This window comes from Callithrix jacchus, chromosome 10, assembly GCF_049354715.1.
Source record: "Callithrix jacchus isolate 240 chromosome 10, calJac240_pri, whole genome shotgun sequence".
NCBI lineage: Eukaryota > Metazoa > Chordata > Mammalia > Primates > Cebidae > Callithrix > Callithrix jacchus.
In genome coordinates, this window is record NC_133511.1 from 42,737,347 (window position 1) to 42,760,736 (window position 23,390).

At 36.0% G+C, this 23,390-nt stretch overlaps 1 long non-coding RNA gene across 1 annotated transcript in view; it reads right to left on the bottom strand.

The window, feature by feature from the left end:
* Positions 1 to 1,746: 1,746 nt before the first annotated feature.
* The window catches only part of LOC144577981 (uncharacterized), a 29,120-nt gene continuing 7,476 nt past the window's right edge, over positions 1,747 to 23,390 (bottom strand). The window contains exons 2-3 of the long non-coding RNA XR_013522856.1: positions 4,675 to 4,758; positions 1,747 to 3,879 (exon numbers count right to left, since the gene is read on the bottom strand). This is a non-coding gene — a long non-coding RNA (uncharacterized LOC144577981). The remainder of the gene's footprint in view (positions 3,880 to 4,674; positions 4,759 to 23,390) is intronic.

Genomic DNA, 23,390 nt, shown 5'->3' on the forward strand with positions numbered 1-23,390 from the left:
GCGATCATTAAAAAATCTGGAGACAGCAGTTGCTGGAGAGGATGTGGAGAAAAAGGAACATTTTTACACTGTTGGTGGGAGTGTAAATTTGTTCAACCATTGTGGAAGACAGTGTGGCAATTCCTCAAGGCCTTAGAAATAGAAATTCCATTTGACCCAGCAATCCCATTACTGGGTATATATCCAAAAGACTATAAATCATTCTACTATAAGGACACACGTACACGAATTTTCATTGCAGCACTGTTTACAATAGCAAAGACCTGGAATCAACCAAAATGCCCATTGATAATAGACTGGATTGGAAAAATGTGGCACATATACACCATGGAATATTATGCAGCAATCAGAAATGATGAGTTTGTGTCGTTTGTAGGGACATGGATGAATCTGGAGAACGTCATCCTCAGCAAACTGACACAAGAACAGAAAATGAAACACCGCATATTCTCACTCATAGGCGGGTGATGAAAAATGAGAACTCATGGACACAGAAAGGGGAGTACTAAACACTGGGGTCTATTGGGGGGAAAAGGGGAGGGCCAGTGGGAGGGGAGGTTGGGAGGGATAGCCTGGGGAGAAATGCCAAATGTGGGTGATGGGGAGAAGTAAAGGAAAGCACACTGCCATGTGTGTTCCTTCTTGTATCCAACTGTCTTGCATGCTCTGCTCATGTACCCCAAAACCTAAAATCCAATAAATTAAAAAAAAAAAAAGAAAATAGTGCAGAAAGGATGTATCTTTCTAAGTATCTTTCTAAGAATGACTCCTTTGACCCTGCATTCACCATCCTCTACCTGCAATCAAATCTTCATTTCCTCTTAGGTGTTTCCCTACATTGCATTACAGATTATGTACAACTTCTATTTGTTTACTTTCAACATATTTATAACATGTAAAATAGTTTTCATTTTTCAATTATGTGCTTTTTCTGTGATAATTGTATATTTGGGGAAGGAATATAATATATCATAATTTTTCCCATTACAACAAATAGAATTGTTCTTTCTTTTTTTTTTTCTTGAGACAGAATATGGCTTTATCACCAGGCTGGAGTGCAGTGGTGCAATCCCGACTCACTGCAACTTCTGTTTTCCAGCTTCAAGCAATTCTCCTGCCTCAACCTCTGAGTAGCTGGGACTACAGGAACACACCACCATGCCCAGCTAATTTCTTTGTATTTTTAGTAGAGACAGGATTTCACCATCTTGGCCAGGATGGTCCCTATCTCTTGACCTTTCCATCTGCCCCCCTTAGCCTCCCAAAGTGCTGGGATTACAGGCATGAGCCACTGAGCCCAGCCTAAAATGTTTATTTCTTAAGTTACTTACCAGATGTTCACTTAGCAGCAGGGTTTTTCAGGAGAAAATAAGACTCCAACTAAAAGCTTTTTATTTAAGTAGAAAATTTTGACAGGTAATTGGAAAAGACATTAAAAGCTTAAATGCTCAAATATTATTAACCAGATAGTAAAATATTTTTGGATATTTTAACATATCTAATTCAAAAGGAGTAACTTTTAGCTCTATCTGCTATTTTGGAGAATTAAGAATCTGAAATAACACAAATTCAATGAAATATTCATTTCGTGAAATTTTGAGGGGGCTACAATATTGAACATTCTCTTCTAAATAACTATCGAGATCAAAGACTCTTCTAACACCTCCTCTGTTCTTTAACTCCTCAGAGTAGAAATCTCCAAACGTTTTTAATAGTATGTGTTTGCAATAAATTAATTGGAAAATATAACTTCAATATTTATTTATTTATACATTTTGTGTTCTGCTACATTAGTATAATATTGACAAATTATAACAATTACCAACAAGATAAATCACAAAATGCTGTTCACAATTTGCATGTTGTTTTAACACTTGCAATGAAATGAATTCAGTTGTCTACCCCTGGCATTCCCTAAAGCCACCTTGGAGAATATTTCTTTGGGAGACACTGTTACCTGTAAAATTATCTAACTCATTTGTGCTTAAAGATGAAAAAAGTTTCTTGCAACCTTTAATACATTATGTGTTTTCTTCTGAAACATTGCATTTACAATTGCTGTGCTTTCTATTTAATAATAAAAAGAATGTAGTTATTTGTGAGCTTGTTTATTAAAAATGAGAAACTGTATTGCTTGCTATTTATTCTAATGTTTTTCAAAAGGTAAAATGATAAACTTTAGAGCAGGATGTTCAGTGAAAATAATGTTCTCAATATAAAGGAATATGGCAAATTAAATAAATATATTTATACAAATTTTGGAGCTACAAGAAATACTCTATTGAAACTTGAAGATTAATTATTCTGTGAACTAAACTAATTATATATAATCATTAATTTACTGATTTCTAAAATTCTATATTTTAGAGTTTTCAATAAAAATGTATGTAGAATTTTTTTTGAAATAAGAAAAATTCATTATGTTGTTGATAGAGAAAGAAAACCTTTTTATTCCCTAAAGTACTGTACCATTATATTTTCAATATATATTCTACAGTTTTCAGAGCCTTGGAAAAAATTAATCCATTCCTAATTGTTTCATTTGTCATACTGCATATTACAATAGTACCTAAAATAATCAATTTGAGTATTCAGGAACAAATATGTGTATTTTCATAAACTGTTTCAAATATATATATAAGTATTGCATTGTGTTTATTAAGAGTGATTGAGTCTGATGGAGGGGCAAGATGGCCAAATAAAAACAGCTCTGGTTTGCAGCTCCCAGCCAGAGCAACACAGAAGGTGTGTGATTTCCGCATTTCCAATTGAGGTACCCAGTTCATCTTATTGGGGCTGGTTAGACAGTGGGTGCAACCCATGAAGAGATAGCAGAATCAGGGTGGGGCATTGCTTCACCCAGGAAGTGCAAGGAGCTGAAGGACCTCCTTACCCCAGCTAAGGGAAGTGGTAAGGGACTTTGCTACCCACCCCAGGGTACTATGCTTTTCCCACAGATTTTTGCAATCTGCAGATCAGATCATAAGATTCCCTTGTGAGCTTACACCACCAGGGCCCTGGGTTTCAAGCACAAAACTGGGCGGCCGTTTGGGCAGGTACTGAGTTAGCTGGAGATTTTTCATACCCCAGTGGCACCTGAAACCCCAATAAGACTGGAGAACCATCCGCTCCCCTGGAAAGGGGGTTGAAGCCAGGGAGCCAAGTGGTCTCACTCAGCAGGTCCCACTCCCACAGAGCCCAGGAAGCTAAGAACCTCCCGCTTGAAATTCTCACTGCTAGCACAACAATCTGAAGTTGAGATGGAATTATCAAGCTTGCTGAAGTAAGGGAGCATCCACCATTACTGAGGCCTTAGTAGGCTGTTTTCCCCTGATAGTGCTAAGGGGACTGAGAGGTTTGGACTGGGAGGAATTCACCACAGTGTGGCAAAGCGACTGTGGTCAGACAGCTTCTCTAGATTAGTTCTCACTGGGAAGGGCATCATCGAAGGAAATGCAGCAGCCCCAGTTAGGGGGCTAACAGATAAAACTCTCATCTCCCTGGGACAGAGCACTTGTGGGGAGAGGTGGCTGCGCTCACAGCTTCAGCAGACTTAGTCTTTCCTGCATGCTGCCTATGAAGACAGCAGTTGATTCTGACAAGGGAGATTCTTCCAGGATAGCATACTATCTCTGCTAAGAGACAGACTGTCTCCTCAAGTGGGTCCTTGACCCCCTTGCCTCCTGACTGGGAGAAACCTCCCAACAGGATTGCAGACATCTGGTGCAGGAGAGCTGCACCTGGCATTAGGCCAGAGCCCCTCTGGGATGAAGCTTCCAGAGGAAGGAGCAGGTACCAATCTTCACTTTTCTGCAGCCACTACTGGTGATACCCAGGCAAACAGGGTCAGGAGTAGACCTCCAGGAAACTGCAACAAGCCTACAAAAAAAGGACCTGACTGTTAGGAGAAAAACTAACAAACAGAAAGAAACAGCAATAACATCAAAGGAAACTAGCATCAGAGTGCACAGGTAACCTACTGAATGGGAGAAAAGTTTTGTGATCTACCCATCTGACAAAGGGCTAATATCCAGAATCTACAAGGAACTTAAATATTTTTCAAGAAAAACAACAACCCCCTCAAAAAGTGGGCAAAAGATATGAACAGATGCTTTTTAAAAGAAGACATTTATCCTGCCAAGAAACATGAAAAAAAGCTCAAATGCCCGTCAATGATAAAGAAAAAGTGGCACATATGCACCATGGAATACTATGAAGCCATAAAAAAGAATAAAATCATATTCTTTGCGGAGATATGGATAAAGCTGGAAGCCACCCTTCTCAGCAAACTATCACAGAAACAGAAAACCAAACATTTCATGCTCCCACAAAAACGGGAGTTGAACAGTGCGATCACATGGACACAGGGAGGGAAGCAACACACACTGGGTCCTGTCAGGGGCTGGGGGCAAGGAGAAAAAGAACATTAGGACAAATACCTAATGCTTGTGGTGCTTAAAACCTAGATAACTAGTTGATAGGTGCAGCAAACCACCACGGCACATGTATAACTATGTAACAACCAGCATGTTCTGCACATGTATCCCAGAAGTTGAGTAAAATATTTTAAAAAGAGTGATTAAGTTGGACTGTGTTTGAAATTATTTGACAGTTCAACTGTATCTATAACAATTTAAATATCTATTATTCCTGTTTGAGCCAGTATTAACTTACCTCTATTAAATATGTCTTCATATTGCTTCCATCCATAAAGGAATTTCAAAATGCCATTTTTTCTTTTCTTCTCTCAGCGGGTATCTACAACAAAAATGATAGTTTGGAGTGTCATATTTAGTATTCTTCTTCATTAAATCTCCAGATACAGACATTCTTTCTTGTTTTAAAATTTTGAGATTCTAATTTCAGATAGTTTGGGAAATAGTCTTATGAATTGAATTACAGTGCAAGAATTCCAGAAGCAAGGCAATTTCAAATAATTTATGTACCCATTAATCTTACCAACAACATCAACATCAAAAACAACACACATGGGAAGGGAGGATGCAAGGTAGGGACTGCTGAGCAAATTCCAGCAGTCAGTTCAGTATTGGGAGGCCAGTCTTCACTAATCCACTGATCTTTTTCTGTATATCTGTTCTTTGCTTATTCTGGAGCTGATTAAGATAAAACAGTTGCCTTTTTAATGTTTGTATTGGGTCATGAGAACTTGATTCATTAAGATATATCTCATGACATATTTTATATGTTGTAATCAATTAAGGAAGGAAAGAAAGAAAAGCACACTGCCATGTGTGTTCCTACGCAACTGTCTTACATGCTCTGCTCATCTACCCCAAAACCTAAAATCCAATAACAAATTAAAAAAAAAGAAAAAAAAACAAGATCCAGATGTGAGAATATGTTGGTATCTCTGGACAGTCAGACCCCCAACTATTGTACAATAACAATACATTGATGTATACATAAAAAATAGTCAGACTCCTTGGAACATGTGAAAATGTGAGAATTACCTCAAGCTTTTACAAATTAAGTTAGGCATTAATATTTTTTGAAGACCATACAAGTTAGCACACACTATACCATTTGTCCATGTATTACATATGAAAAGGAATTTTTAAATGATATGTATTTTAGCTTCTTAGATGTTGGCATTTGAAATATTTAAGAGTATGAGATCAAAATATTTTGAAGAACAAATATTTTATGTGCACGCTTCTTGAAACAAATAAAATCTGTTCCAAATAAACAGAATTTATTATGAACAATATATATGAAAGCAGAAAGGCATGAGCTATCAGCATAATTTTAAAGTCAGAGCTTAACTTTCTTTAGGTATATTTTAGGTTTTTAACTTTTGAAAGTTATTACATCTTTATTTTTCAAAATAAGTGAAGACTATGCCTTGTAACTGATATTATAGTAATTAAGCTACAATTAAACTGTGAGGATAATAATGGCTAGATTTATTTATGATTAAAAAATTAAAATTGACTTCCAGATAAGACAACATAATCTTCACTCACAAGTTTTATATAAACTCATTCCTGTTTCTGGCAAATCAGCCCACTATAAATGGGGCCACAACAACAAAAGGCTCTAGAATCTGGCTCAATTGCAATACAGCCAGCACTCCTATTTGTGCTCATTGCCTCTCCTTGCAAGCCTTCCTCATTGCAGAGGCTTTAGCAATCTATTCTCATGTCTTCTGGAGTATCTGGATAGCCCATCATGACCATAAGATGTCCACAGATTTTGATGCAAAAAAGTGCCTTCCTCAGCCTCATACTATATAACATTAGAGTGGTAATTACAGTTTTAGAACTCAATATTCTTGTGAATTTTCACTCCCCCTGTGCAAAATGTCTGAACCACTGCTCTGGAAACTGGGGAGGAGACAGGGCCTATTTCTTTTGGAGTGACAAGCCTTTATTACAAGTGAGACACAAGATGGGATTGATAGACTGTTATCTTCTTGGTTTTTCTCCCTTGGATTGGAACTTTTGCCCACTGAGCAAGGTGCTATGATAGCATCCTGTGCCACAATATCCTTAGCTTGCTGTGTTTGGGGTAGAACCTTAGCTTTACAAGTGGGAGCTGGGTAGAAGATGAAGTACGGCACCTCTTGGCTATACTTGCCTATAATTGAGCCTCTGCAACACACAGTTGGGTGGGAAGAGAAGTGGCGTCTGTCTGATCCTCCCTTGGAGATACCATCTCTTTCAACTGCAACTGAGAGAAGTCTTGTGTTCTTGACCGTACCCGTGGTGGAATTTTAGTCATGCTGAGCTAAGATTTTAGATTCTGGGGTACATTTCAGCTTTAATAATGTATAATTGCCAAACTGGCTTTATTTTCTTCTTCCCATTTCCACAGCAATATCCCCCACCCCATGAAAATAATATGTGACTCCCTTTAAAATACACAAAGGATTTCAATGCTTTTTATCATTATGCCTTCCTTTATTTAGCCCTTATGGTACATTAAGGTATTCTTCTAAACCAAAATATAAAAATTCAGGTGCTGTGTGTGTGTGTGTGTGTGTGTGTGTGTGTGTGTGTTTGGATTTTTAAGATATCTTTACATATGGCTAAAATAGGTATGTGTTAAAGTAACCCCATGTATACAAATATTAAAGACTTGCTATGACCAATTCCTAGCTTATTGTATTGTATCCAAGTTTATCTATGCATTCCAGTTTTTCTCCTTTAGCATTTTAACAATTTCATAAAAACGGAACATATCACTATGATATGCTACCATGGATTATTCTGTTTCTTGAGCTATAACACCTTCTAAATTCTATCTTTTCAAAACCAACCCCATCTTCCATATCATGTTAAAATACGCATACTTATGAGTAAAGCTTGCTAGTCTTTTTTTCACCATTTAAGTCAAAAAAAATATCTGTGATGAATAATCTCTACAGAGAATACTTTCTCTGGATCTACAGATAGGATGATTATTCTAAATCACCTTGCTTTGAACTGACAAGGAAATAGAAATGAAAAGCTTTGATGCTCTAATCAATCAAATTGAAGATAGGTCTATAAGACTAATTTTTTTTTGCTACCACTATATCATAAGAGGTAGACTGTTATTTTGTTACTCCATTTGATTGAAAAGAAATAAGGGTGGGCCTGGCAGTGGCTCATGACTGTAAAACCAGCACTTTTTGAAGCCAAGATAAGAGGATCACTTGAGGTGAGAAGTTCAAGACCAGCCTAGCCAGTGTGGTGAAACTCCGTCTCTACTAAAAATACAAAAAATTAGCCAGGCATGGTAGAAGGCTCCTATAATCCCAGCTACTTGGGAGGCTGAGGTAAAAGAATCACTTGAACCCAGAGGGTGGAGGTAACAGTGAGGGGGGATCATACCACTGCAATCCAGCCTGAGTAATAGATTGAGACTTTGTCTCAAAAAAAGAAGTGCTTAAAAAATCAAATCATTTTTTTTGGGTTGTCTTTAAGCGCCTGCAATAAAACTTGCAAAATTTAGATTGGAGAGTGTGTTGGATTTATTAACTTTGGTATTTTCCCTCTTTTTACACAAGAAATAATTTTAGTTTTTCATATTTGCAATCTTCAATCAAGTTAAAAATATTACACACACACACGCGCACACACACACACACACACACACACATCTTCCTTCCTAAAACCCCATATGTACTCTAAGAATATTTTGAGAAAGAAGAAATAAGTTCCACTTAATTTCGTTTACTAACCAAGGCTTAGTTATCAAGTAGATTGAATAAAAGGGAAACTCTGTTTACTTTGTGATTAAAACACAACCTAAACTTAATATCTTTATAACATTGTATTAAAATGAAATACTTTTCTACATTTAGTCATCTGAATTAAAACAAATTCTCATAATAACAATTCTGTTCTGGTCAACTATTGTCCCTTATCATGTTTCATATTCATCATAAGTAATATGCAATGGCTATTTAATAATTTATATTTAAAAGTAAAGACTGGAGGTGATTGGTAAATCTAAAAATACATTTTAAAAATTTAAATGGTTTAATTTTGTGAGTTTTACTAGCCTAAAGAGGCTATCCCAAATTTTAATAAAGAGCTAACAAGTATAGTTTTAGATTTGTGTGTAATAGGGATATGATAAATTATTTGATTACTAACAGTACATTTTCTTCTGACATTCTGAGAGCTTACAAATAGCTACCTATATATTTGATGTAGTATAATGTGTTTTATTAATATTCTTCACAAGTAAAAGCTGATATATTATTTTCACAAAAATAATTTATTCTTTTATATTTTATACTTGAAGGGAATCATTAATTTTAATACCATTTTACTCTGCTAAATAACCTACAAAACCTTTGTAGAGTCATGGATGAATCTGGAGAGCATCATTCTCAGCATACTGACACAAGAACAGAAAATGAAATACTGCATATTCTCACTCATAGGCTGGTGATGAACAATGAGAACACATGGACACAGGGAAGGGAGCACTACACACTGGGATCTATTGGGGGGAATAAGGGAGGGACAGCGTGGGGGGAGCTGGGGAGGGATAGCATGGGGAGAAATGCCAAATGTGGGTGAAGGGGAGGAAGGCAGCAAAACACACTGCCACATGTGTACCTATGCAACTATCCTGCATGTTCTGCACATGTACCCCAAAACCTAAAATGCAATAAAAAAATTGTAAAAAAAAAACTAAAAAACTAAAAATTGTATGCTTTGATATTAAAATACTATGATATATTATGTTAAGATGTCATTTATTTATTTATTTATTTATTGAAAGGAACTCAACATGTATTTTAAAACTGTCATATTAATCTTGCATTTATCACTCGGATATAATGAAAATAAAGTATTTTTGAAATAAAACTTGATTTTTAGATACAGGAGATAATCAAAAGTCCATTTTCCAAATAACAAAGAAGTTAGTGATATAATAGTAATTATATGTTGTGTTGCTTAATTTCATGTGGCAACCTGACTGATTTAACATTATTCTGGGTGTTTCCATGGGAGTGGTTTTGGATGAAAATAACAATTAAATAGGTAGACTGAGTGAAGCACATTGCTCTCCATAGTAGGCCTCATCCAATCAGTTGAAGGTCATAATACAACAAAAGACTGAATCTTTCCTGAGTTAGTCATGCACCCTGCATGAAATGACAAATGAACCCGCATTGTAAATAATTTGGGGAAAGTGGCTAAAATGTAAGGGAGAGAAGACAAGATGAAGAAAAAAATTATTAAAGAAGAGAAACAGATGCCTTCTTGGAAAGAAAGTGCTGCAAGGGTCATAATACATAAAAACATTAGCATGCCCCTGAAGATAAGCAGACATAGACTAAGAGAAATGATGGGTTGTTTGGCAGTTGTTAACACATCTAAATCCTACTCTTATCTTAATAGAGTTAATACAATGAGGAATTGGCCATAGTATATCTGAGGGTATTGCATAGTAACAAGCAATCTTAACATCTCATGGCTTAGCAGTACATAAATTTATTTCCCATGAACACTATGAGTCTATCCTACTAGCAGCATATTTAGATCATTATAGTTAATCTCAGTTTCCAGTTGATAGTAGCTTTATCTTAGCATTTGCTTCCAAGATCTCCTTGGCAGAAGAAAAAAAATGTGATAAATTATTTTTAGGCTTTGTAAAACTACAATGGAATTAATACATGCCACTTCAAACATTTCATTCAACAAAGCTGCTACTGTACTCTATTGCATACCCTATGCTATTTAAATCAGTTGATAAATATGAAGAAAGCTAGCATTGGCCAAGATTTGTAACAAATTGGATGAGGAAAAAAAAAATAATAAGGGGCCTTAGATGCCTCCAAATTCTCTAGTTCAAACTGGATACTTGTTAAATTACAAGTGCAAAGAATTAGAGAAAAAGAGACCTAAAATACATACACATTAACTTGTGTGAAAGAATCTATCAGGAATTATGAGTGTATGTGTGTGAAGGTGCATGTGTGTTGGGTTTGTAGCAGGTTTTGTACCATAGAGTAAATATTTGACTGCCATTTAACTTATTCCAAATATTAATGTGTTTACAACATTGCATGCCAGATTTGCATTATGAAATTATTCCCTCATACGTCAAACCCACCTGTCTTTTACTGCTTTGTGAAACTAGAAACGGACCTTGTAAACATTTCTCTTTTGCCAGCTAACATGATATCAAGCTGGGTCACTAAAGAGTGCCAGTCTGATTGGTTCCTCTGTCTTCTTTGCTCCTGCAGTGTATGGAGACCAGTTCCTGTAAGATGCCCAGTGATACTGACCCATTAGATGGCTCTTCAGTGACATAGCCCCAGGCAATTTCCCAGCAATTTGTTAGAACTACAACTGGCCTTCCTACAAGTTTTGCAAGCATCCAAGCAGGTAATTTCTCAGCATGTTTTAGTTATACTTCCATGGGTGGCTTCCCAGTGAGTTCCACCAGCATATAAGAGGGTGACTTCTTAATTAGTTTCAACAGCACCACAAGGGTGGCTTTTCAGTGGGTTCAGTCAGAATCAGTGCATTTCTTTGGCATCCCAGTGGGAAGTTTTCTGCTTTCCAGCTCCTGTCCATGATATGAATTATTTGTAATGTTCTGTAATTTATGATGCTTTGGCATCTCAGGGCCTTGCTAATGCTAGAAATACTGCTCCTCTTATGGTTAGCTAGCTCCTAGAGAGAGTAAACAACTTGCTGCTAGCACATCTTTTACATGCAAACCAACAAATACAAGATCCATATTCCCAACCACCTCTTTATTTAACTCTCACACATCAATATTTTGTCTGCCCTAAATTATTCCAGGGACAAGTATTAGACAACTGGGGATACCTCTATAGCCAAGAGCCTACTGATAATATTCAAGCCAGTCAATCTTAAGGGTTTACCATGCCTAGTCCATTCTTTAACTTGATTCTAAGGTTTCAGACAAAGGACATTGGGATACAAACACTAAATTAGGCTCAATTTATTAATACAGGTATACTTACCATAGATTCTGGATATAATGTGGTAGATTGTGGACCTGAAGATACATTTAACCATTTTTTTTTTTTTTAAGGAAAACTTGGACAAAACCGTGGCCTGTGTTTCATGAGAATTTATATGTTAGAGCTTCCCTGGTGTGATGTGGAAGAGGGAATCCTGAGGCTTTAGTTGATGGGTATGTTGAAATAGAATGATCATGTGAAACATGTAGTCCTAATCTCTATGTTTAAGAGACAGTCTAGATATCAGCCATATCAATCATATGAAAAAATGCTCATCGTCACTGGTCATCAGAGAGATGCAAATCAAAACCACATTGAGATACCATCTCACGCCAGTTAGAATGGCGATCATTAAAAAATCTGGAGACAACAGATGCTGGAGAGGATGTGGAGAAAAAGGAACACTTTTACACTGTTGGTGGGAGTGTAAATTAGTTCAACCATTGTGGAAGACAGTGTGGCGATTCCTCAAGGCCTTAGAAATAGAAATTCCATTTGACCCAGCAATCCCATTACTGGGTATATATCCAAAAGACTATAAATCGTTCTACTATAAGGACACATGTACACGAATGTTCATTGCAGCACTGTTTACAATAGCAAAGACCTGGAATCAGCCCAAATGCCCATTGATGATAGACTGGATTGGAAAAATGTGGCACATATACACCATGGAATATTATGCAGCAATCAGAAATGATGAGTTTGTGTCGTTTGTAGGGACATGGATGAATCTGGAAAACATCATCCTCAGCAAACTGACACAAGAACAGAAAATGAAACACCGCATATTCTCACTCATAGGTGGGTGATGAAAAATGAGAACACATGGACACAGAAAGGGGAGTACTAAACACTGGGGTCTATTGGGGGGAAAAGGGGAGGGCCAGTGGGAGGGGGAGGTGGGGAGGGATAGCCTGGGGAGAAATGCCAAACGTGGGTGAAGGGGAGAAGAAAAGCAAAGCACACTGCCATGTGTGTACCTACGCAACTGTCTTGCATGCTCTGCTCATGTACCCCAAAACCTATAATCCAATAAAAAATTAAAAAAAAAAAAAAAAAAAAAAAAAAAAAAAAAAAAGAGACAGTCTAGAAATCACCCCCTTTATTAAGGTAGCAAGAAATGTACTCATGAAGGAAACACCTGAATCCATGAAAAACCCTGATTGTTTTCCTTTGTAGGTATTTATGACTATGGGGGATACTGCAACTGTTATGTTCTTTCTGATTTCAGTATGGAAGATTGGATCCTGGGGTACCAGAGGCCAAGTCACAGCACTGAACTGCCGAAGATGAAGTTGACATATTAATCATGAAGGGCAGCTCAAGGATGCCCTGGAATGCATAATGACTTAGCCGGTAAGAAACTTTGGTCCTGCCTAATTGTTCCTAGGGTAGAACTAGATGGATGTGTTACTAGAATACAGCTTGATTAAAGCTTGATTAACATTAGAAAACAAAACAAAAAAAATTTCAATCTGGTAATAAAAACCCCGTTGCCATAGTAGAGAGTCACCATATCTATTTCTACACCTAAGGTAATTCAAAGATCCAACGTCTCTTGGGTGAGTGAATTCAAATCAGTTGATAGAAACGACACAATAATTTCAGTACATAAACTTTGATGTAAAGAATTACTAACGAGGGATTTGTTATTAAGAGTTAAAGAGAACTAAAAAGAAAGATAGACAGTGCTGTATTTTGAAGGCTTATTCCCTCCAAATCTAATATCGAAATTTCATCGCTATGTTAGTAGTCCTGAAGGGTGGGAAATTTAAGAGGTGATTAGGCTATGGGGGTTCTTCCTTCATGAATAAATTAATACCACTATGAAAATGAACTAACAGGAGTGGATTCTGTCATGTGAGGAACAGTGTTTCTCCCTTCTGGGGGATGCAGCATTCAAGGCGCCGTTTGTGGAAGTGGAGACCAGGCCCTCACCAGACACCCCACCCTGCCTGCACTTTGATCCTTATCCCTGCGACACCAACCGAAGGCTGAAAGGAGGCATTTCCATGGCTTGCTGGATGGTGAAAATGTTAGAGATGTCTTTTAAAATATATTATCTCTGCTAATGGGGGAATCCATTTACAGGGGTGATTGTCACCTTAAAATGCATGACAATGCCACCTGTAGAAGAGCCAAAAGAGAACATTTGCAGGGAGGAAGGGTTCTCCCTTGTGACATGCTACTGTGAAGCCCTTGTTGGATGGCATAAGGATACTACTTAAAACTAAGTGCTTCAGAAACCAGGAACAAGAGAATTTACCCTCTGCAGGAGCTGGAATTGGATGAAGCCATGAAGTAGTGTATCGCTGACAAAACATTATCCAGAAGGAGGCTAGCATGGGATAAATTGTGCTATGAAGGGAACTAGCACTGAAGAAAATTTTGTCCTAAAGGAGATCAGGGATTGAGGAACAATGGGTAGAAAAGGAGAAAATCCCTTTTTTAACCTCCTCAAAAGCAGATGTATAGTTCTAACAATTTCAGGAGAGAGGAAGATAAATGTGTATTGTTTGCATTTGCTTCCTTCCTTCTTACCCTCCTTCCTTCATGTATATAAAAGACACACACACACACACACACACACACACACACACAGAGAGAGAGAGAGAGAGAGAGAAAATATACAAGGCTATTATGATTATTATCTCTCTAATTGGTTACAATACAGTAGTTGATATCTATAGCTTCCTTCTTCCCCTATGCATTCTGTATATGCCTTGCACATAGCTGGTACATCAGCTGGAAGTTTTTGCCTTGTTTAGTAATGTAAATCTTGCAATGTAAAACTCTTATTGAGAGTCTAAGTTTACAACCATTTTTTAATTTTTTTTAGTTTAGTCATTATTTTGATTGCCACAGTTTTTCATTAACCTGGATTACCGAGTGCAGAAGTACTGAAAAGCACCTGGAGATTTTAGGCATCGTCCTCCTTGCCTTCACAGTGTAGCAGCAACAAAAGAGCTCCTTGGTAATTGGCATTAATGACTTCAGCTGGCAGAGTAACCCTTCATTTCTGCCTATTTGTTCAATGGCAAAAGCATTCTCAAATTGCCTAAAGGCAGTCTCATTCTACAATTGAATGAGTGTGGTGTCTCCTACTTGAAGCATCCATGCCTTAGGAACTGATATCTCTAAAAGCAGGCCGAGCACAAGGTTTCCAAGAGAGAATGCAAATATTCAGAGAGACTATTTAGAAATGAGACTGAGCAGAATCTCCCTTACTTCCACCATTTGACTTCTAGACTCATGCATAGTGACTTCTGAGACGACAAACAATTATAGTGTCTTCTGATTAAAATGATACAAGTCTCATGGTACAACCTTTTAAAATGTTATCTCCCAGTGGGTACCATGAGGAAATCTTCAATAAGCCATTTTATTTTTAAATTAGCTGAGCCACTATTCATCCAAAAGTGGATTGGGCTACATGTTACAAGAAGTTAATTTCATGGGCACGACCCATTGCTGTTCTGCCTTTGCTGAGAAATGGATTTCTTCATCAATGTTGCCATGAGGAATGCCGTAAATGTGAGTAAAGTATTCTGGAGGATCATGAATGATGATGTTATGGTCTGAATGTTTGTGTCCCTTGTCCCCTCCCCAATTCATACCTTGAAATTCTAATCCACAATATAATAGTATTAGGTGGTGAGGCTTGGGAGAGGTATTTAGGCTCTGTCTTCATGAATGGGCATAGTGCCCTTTTGAAACAGATTCAAGAGAGCTGATTTACCCTTTCCTCCATGTGAGGACACAGTAAGAAGGTGCTATATATGAACGAGGAAATGAGCCCTTACCAAACATCACATCTGCCAGCAACTTGATTCTGAATTTCCCAGCCTCTGTAACTGTGAGAAATAAATTTGTTATTCGTAAGCTACCTAGTCTATGGTAGTTTGTAATAGCAGCCTAAACAGACTAAAAGCAGATGGCATTGGCGAAGTATTATGTGGGAAGAAGGCAATTCATATCCCAAATATATCGATTTAAATAACAAAAAATCTCTCTCCTTTCATGATGGAAAAGTTCCAATCTAATCGACAGCTATGAGGCTATTTAGCCTGCCAAGGTAATGGTATCATATCTAGTCCTCACTGTTAACCTCCATATTAAGATATTAAGTACTCAGCATTAGTGTTAGTCAGGCAAGCCTTACTAAGAGAAATTCCATGTTGTTGAGTTCATGTGTAGCCTCCATTTCTACCACGATGATCATTTTGTTTATGGGCCTGTTGAGATAGCATTAGATGGGCTTAGAAAAGATGCTAACCAATATCCATAGAGCATTTTATTTTGCCCACCTGATTCTTTAGAACCTCATCTCCTGGGAATATCCTTTGGTGGATACTCACACTGGAACAAATATATTCACAGTGTGTGCCAATTCTAAACTGTCAATGTGGACACTTTTTTTTTTTTTTACAGATTTCTGTGTCACCAATTTTCCAATCCTATTTTTTCTAAAGCCCTGAATATTCAACCAAATCATTATCAACTTTTCATAAATAATGTAGATCTGTGCTCCTGGCCTCTGCCATTCTAGATATATTGGACAACTAAATGCACTGTTTCAAGTCTTGCCAACTAGGATAATTTTGTCTTTCCATTATTCTTCAGGGGAATTCTTGTGTGAAGCTGTAGTGCCACTGTTGTCCACTTTTGGGTGGTACCAGCATATCATATTACATATATGTAAAGCAGCCATTGTGAGGATTTTTTTTTCAGCCAATTAGTCATAAGGACCACCCCAGGGAACCATAGCCATAAATTGTAGGAAAGGAGCTAATACAATGGCAGTCAGTGTTGAAAGCTTCTGAGCCACTTGAACATGAAACTTACAGTAACCTCTGGACATGCTTAAGCTTGGTTATAATTCCTCTTTGCTGTAATATATATTTTTATTTATATATGCTAGCCAATTTGCAACAGCTTCTCCTTGGTCAGCTTCCAAGTGAATTTTGCAGGTGCTCTAGAATAAGGATATCCAGCAAGTTTCTATAGCAACCCCACGGGAACTTTCTCAGTGAGTTCCACCTCTCACCACTGTCAGCTTCTTAGCAAGTGTTTTAACATCTACATAGACATTTGCTGCCTGCCAATCCTGACTTGTGAAATCATACACAATTTCTCTGCCATGCAGTAGAAGACATTCTCACATTCTCTTGTCAGATCTAAATTTCAGCCTTGGGTTAGGATCTTCCAAATTTTCTCTTTCCTTTGTACTCTGCTTCAGCAATAAAGGTAGTAATTTTTCTCGATATACACTACACTTGTATGTTTTATGACTTCATTTCCCTAATATGCAATCTGTTATTAACAAGGAAATAAATTTAGATTAAAAATTTAATGTTCTAATTATTATGTGGTTTTTATTTTATGACTGGACCATGAATAATACATCATCTTCTCACTTAAGGTTTTTTTGTTTTCTTCTCTAGAATCCCTTGGGACGTACCAATTTGTTATTAAATACAAAATATGTGGCAAGGACTGTGCCTAGTGTTTTGGGGAAATATATGGTAAAGCAAAATTATGCAGTTTCATTCCTTATTTTTTAGCTTTAGGTATAGTGGAGGAGGAGGAGAAGAAAAAGGAGAAGTAGGAAAATGAAGAGGAGGAAGAGAAACAACAAGGAGAAGAAGGAGCAGAAGAAAAAAGAACAAGAATGTTTAGAATATTATGTAGCAAGGAGAACTTGACTAAACTTTATGATAAAGAAAGAATTCCCTAAGGTACTAACATTAATATTGAGGATACAATGCTTGCAAAACAAATTAAAAGGAAGAGAAGAGTGATATTAGCTGAGAAAATATTATTTGCCAAGATAATCAACATAAGCCAGAGACAAAGAAAAGAAATGAATGAAAATAATAGTAGATAGGTATGGAGAGAGAAAGCACATGTGCAGAAAAGAGGAGTCTGAATAATACACAATACTATTTGGATCACTAATAGATCATTTCAAATGTTGTATGGAGAATGAATTGAATATGAGATTATATATTTAACATTTTAAAAAGAAAATATCAGGGTAATATTGTGGTACACTAGGCAAAGATGTGGGCTGGATATAGGGTGGTGCAGAAGAAATGAAGCATACTGGACAAATTCAAAATATAACATAGACTCAATTTGGAATTTATGTATTATTGAATAAGAGAAGTGGCAAGAGATATATAAAATCTCTTCATATGATTCACTACCTGAGCACTTGTGGAGTCTTTTATTGTAGTGAATTTTTAGGCTAACTTATTCTCTCTCAAAACAGATAATTAAAGTATATTTGACATTTCCAAGAACCGAAGTTTAAAATACTGTAATCATTTCAAATCTCTTATTAAATTTTATATTGTATGATAATTTATCTTTTTAAGACTGTGAAATAACTTTGTACTGTATTTCAATTAAAAATTTTGTTTTAATTCTATAATTCTGATAAACAGAGTTTGAAGAAGTTCTAAATGAGCCTGGTCACATTGAATTCATTTGAGGAAAAAAATGGGTTAGAATAGAAAAATCACTACCTTCAATAATCTAGTGCAAATGCTGTCCCACAGAATTTTTGGTCATGATAGAAATATTCTATAGCAGTAATACCCTATATGGCACAAAAGTTAGCCAGACAAGTATGTAGCAATTGAAATGTGGCTAATTTGCATAAACACAACAAAATCCAAAAATGACATGATTACCCCAATAGATGCAAGAAAAGCCTTTTGATAAAATTTAGTATCTCTCAAAAATAAATAAATAAATAAATAAAATTACATGTGCATAGAAAGGGTTTGGAAAGATGGACACTAAATTGTGACTAACAATTTTTAAAATAATTATGTAACAATCATATACTTCTAGTTTCATAATAAAAAGATACTTATTTTCATAAAAAAACTCTCCATAAAACTAGACATCAATGGTACATAACTCAAAATAATAGGCATTTACAACAGACACATAGCCAGCATCAGGATGAACACAAACTGGAAACATTGCCCTGGAAAACTGGAGCAAGACAAAGATGCCCACTTTGACCATTCCTATTCAACATAGTCTTGGAAGTCCTAGCCAGAGCAATCAGCTAAAAGATGGAAATAAAAGCATCCAAATACGAAGAGAGGACATCAAACTATCACTCTTTGTAGGCAGTGTAATTCTATACCTGAAAAAACTCAAAGTCTTTGCCCAAAGGTTCCTGGAACTGATAAACAACTTCAGTCAAGTTTCAGAATACAAAGTCAATGCACAAATCAGTAGCATTTCGATTAATCAGCACATCCAACCTGAGTCAAATCATGAATGTAATTTCTTTCACAATAGACACAAAAAGAATAAAATATTGAGGAATACAGCTAACTAGAAAGGAAGGAAATATGTACAATAAGAATTACAAAACACTGCTCATGGAAAACAGATGAAATAAACAAGTGGAAAAATATTCCATGGTCATGAATAGGGTGAATCTATATTGTCAAAATGGCCATAATCCCCAAAGCAATGTAAAGATTCAGTGTTATTCCTATCAGAGTGCTAACTTTATTTTTTTTAATCAAAATAAAATGGAAAATAAATTCTAGAATTTATATGAACATAGACATAGAGTGGCTGAATGAATAAAAAAGGAAAACTCATTTATCAGTGTCCTGCAAGAAACACACTTCAGCTATGAACATACACATAGACTGAAAATAAAGGGATGGAAAAAGATATTCTATGCCAATGGAAACCAAAAAAGAGCAGGAGTCACCAAACTTATAATTTTGGACTTGGAATCTATTTTTTTCTAATGTAAGAAAAAACAAGGCCACTATATAATGATAAAGGGGTCAATTCCACATGATAATATAGTAATTTTAAATATATATGCACCCATCACTGAGTACCCAGATATATAAAGCAAGTATTATTAGAGCTAAAGAGAGAGATAGGCCTCAACACGATAATAAATAGAGACTCCCTCTCACCACTGGACACATCTTCCAGGCAGAAAATAAATAATAAAACATCTAGCTTAACCTGCACTGTACAACAAAGGGATCTAATATTTACAGAATATTTCATCCAAGAGCTGCAGAATACACATTCTTTTCCCTGCACATGGATCATTCTCAAGGATAGTCCACATATTAGGTCACAAAACAAGTCTTAAAATATTCAAAATAAATTGAAATAATATCAAGCATCTTCTCCAGCCACACTGGAATGAAACTAGAAATCAATAGTGAGGAATTGGGGAAACTATACAAATACATGCACATTATACTATATGCTCCTGAGTGAAGAATTAAGAAAGTCAAAACATTTTTAAAATAAATGATGGCAAAAATACAACATACCAAAATGTATGGAATCCAGCAAAAGCAGTACTAACAGAGAAGTTTGTGGCTGGAAGTGCCTATGTTGAAAAAAGAAAACTTTAAATGAACAACGTAATTATATATCTTAAAAAGCCAGAAAAACAAGAACAACATAAATCCAATATTAGTAGAATAAATAATAAAGATTAGAGCAGAAATAAAATGAAGAAAATACAAAAGATCAATAAAAATAGTTGATTTTTTGAAAAGTTAAAGCTCACAAATTTAATTAGATACAAGAGAAGATCCAAATAAAATCAGAGACAAAAAAGGAGACATCACAGCTGGCAGCTCAGAATTTCAAAGATCATCAGTGGCTACTATGAGCCACCATATGCCAATAAATTAGAATCCTAGTCAAAATGGCCAAATTTCTATACACATGCAACCTACTAAGTTTGAACCACGAAGAAATCCAAAACCCGAAAAAACTGGTAACAAGTAACAGGACTGAAGCCTTAATTAAAAGTCTCCCAGTAAAGAAAAGTCTAGAACCCTATGGATTCACTGATGAATTCTGCCATTTAAAGAAGAAATAATACCAAACCTATTGCAAGTATTCTAACAAATAGGGAAGGAAGAAATACTTCCAGACTCATTCCTCAAGGCCAGTGTTACCCTGATACTGAACCCAAAGGCAAATGAAAAAAGCAAACTATTGGCCAATATCTCTGATGAATATTGACAAAAAATAAATCCTCAGCAAAATACTAGCAAACTGAATTTCAGAGTACATTAAAAATAAGATTCATTATGACCAAATGGGGTTTATTTCTGGAATGGAAAGTTGTTTCAGCATATGCAAGTTAATCAATGTAATACATCATATCAAAATAATGGGCAAAAACATTATGTCAATTGATGCTAGAATAGCATTTGATGAAATCCAACTTTTCATGATAAAAAACCTTAAATATAGCATATAGAAGGAAGATGCTTCAATAAGAGCTGCATATTACAGACATAGCTAATATACTGAATAGGGAGAAACTGAAGGCTTTTCCTCTAAGATCTGGAACAAGACAAGGATGTCTAGTGTTGCTAATGTTATTCAGCATGCTACTAGAAATCAGATTGAGCAATCAGACAAGAGAAAAATATATAAAGGGAATTCACATTGGAAAAGAAATCAAATGATATTACCTTGTTAGCAGATGATATGATCTCATATTAGAAAAACCTATAAATATTCCCCAGGAAAACTAGTAGAAGTCAAGCAGAATTCAGTAAAGTTGCAAGATACAAAATCAACAAAAAAATCAGTAGCATTTCTATATGGCAACAGCAAACAGTTTAAAAAATGTTTAAACTTATGCCACGTAAAATAATTACCTAGGAATGAACCAAAGAAGAAAAAAATCTCTATAATGAAAACTGTAAAACACTGATAAAAGAAGTTGAGGAGGACACCAAAAAGAAGGAAAAATATACATGTTCATGAATTAGGAGAATCAATATTCTTCAAATTTTTATGTTACCCGAGGCCATGTACAGATTCAGTGCAATCCCTATCAAAATACCAATAACTTTCTTCACAGAAACAGAAAAAAATCTATCTTAATTTAGAACCCAAAAAAGACTGAGAATAGCCAAAGCTATCCTAAGCAAACTGGAGGAATCATATTACCTCACTTCAAACTATACAACAGAGCTATAGTAACCCAAATGGCTAGCATAAAAAATGACACACAGACCAATGGAATACAATAAAAGATCCAGAAATAAATCCATACACCTACAGTGAACTCATTTTCAACAAAGGTACCAAGAACGTAGAGTGCAGAAAAGCCAGTCTTTTCAATAAATGGTCCTGGGAAAACTATATTCATATGCAAACAAAGGAAAGTAGGCCCCTACATCTCACCATATAGAAAAATCAAAACAAAATAGATTAAAGACTTAAATCCAAGAACTCAAACTGTGAAACTGCTACAAGGAAACACTGGGGAGATCTCCAAATTTTTATGTTTGGGCTGTTATTCCTTGAGTAGTACCTCACAGCCTCAGGCATCCTAAACAAAATGGACAAATATGATCCCATCAAATTAAAGAACTTCTGCACAGTGAAGGAAACTATGAAGAAAGTAAAAAGACAACACAGAGAATGGAAGAAACCATTTGCAAACTATCCATTGGACCAGGAATTAATAAGCAAAATATATAAGGAGCTCAAACAACCCTATAGGAAAAAATCTAATAATCTGGTCAAAAGATAAGCTAAAGATTTAAATAGACATTTCTCAAAAGGAAACCTACAGATGGCAAACAGACACATGAATAGGTGCTCAACATCATTGATCCTCAGAGAAATGTAAATCTAAACTATAATGAAATATCTTTTCACTCTAGTTAAAATGGCCTATATGCAAAAGACAGGCAGTAACAAATGCTGGCAGGGCTATGGAGAAAAGGAAACCTTCTTAGGCTGTTGATGAGAATGTAAATTGGTACAACCACTATGGAGAACAGTGTGGACTAAACGACTAAAAGTAGAGCTCTCATATGATCCAGTAATCCCTCTGCTGGGTATATACCCAAAGAAAGAAAATCAGTATATCAGGGAGATGGTTGCATGCCTATGTTTGTTGTAGCTCTGTTCACAACAGCCAAGACTTGGAAGCAACTGAAATGTCCATCAATAGATGGATGAATGAGGAAAATTCGTTACTTGTGTACAATGGATTACTATTCAGCCTTAAAAAGAATGAGATCCTGTCATTTGCAACAACATGAAAGGAAGTGGAGGTCATTTTGTTATGTAAACTAAGTGCAGAGAGACAAACATCTCATCTTCTTACATATTTTGGGGATCTAAAAATCAGAGTAATGGAACTCATAGAGACAGAGAGTTGAACAATGGTTACCAGGTTTGAGCTATATAGTGGGAGGGTTGGGGTAGGTGTGTGGATGGTCAGTGAGTACAAAAAACAATAGAAGGAATTAATGAGAACTACTATTTGCTACAGGGTGACTATAGTTAATAATTTAATCATACATTTAAAAATAACTAAGAATAGAATTGTTTATAACACAGAGGATGAATGCTTAAGGGGATGGATAGCCCATTCTCTATGATCTGATTATTATGCATTGCATGCCTGTGTAAAAACATCTTGTGTATCTATAAATATATACAACTATTATGTAATCAAGTAAATTAAACTCTTTTTTTATTTTAAAAAAATTCTTACCAGCTTAACATCTGGAAGGGATGAAGACTTAAGTCAGCTTTGTGGTAATCAACGATGTCCACAAGACCTAGCTCCAATGAAAGTACTGGCAACCAGTGCTCAGGTGGGTATTCTTGACTGGCAATACTCTGTGCGTTTAGTCATACATCATTGCTGGGAGAAATGTGTGGAGGACATTTTCTCCATCCAGATGTTATATTACATATTATTGAGATCTCTAGCCTCATTAAAATGCTTTGTAGTGGCTGTCTTCTGCAGTTCAGCAATAAGAGTAGAAATTTAGACAAAATTCTGAACTTAATTCACAAAAACTGTGCTCCAGTGTGGCAGCAATTAAATCATAGCTGTTAAACACCAGAGACACAGTATAGATGG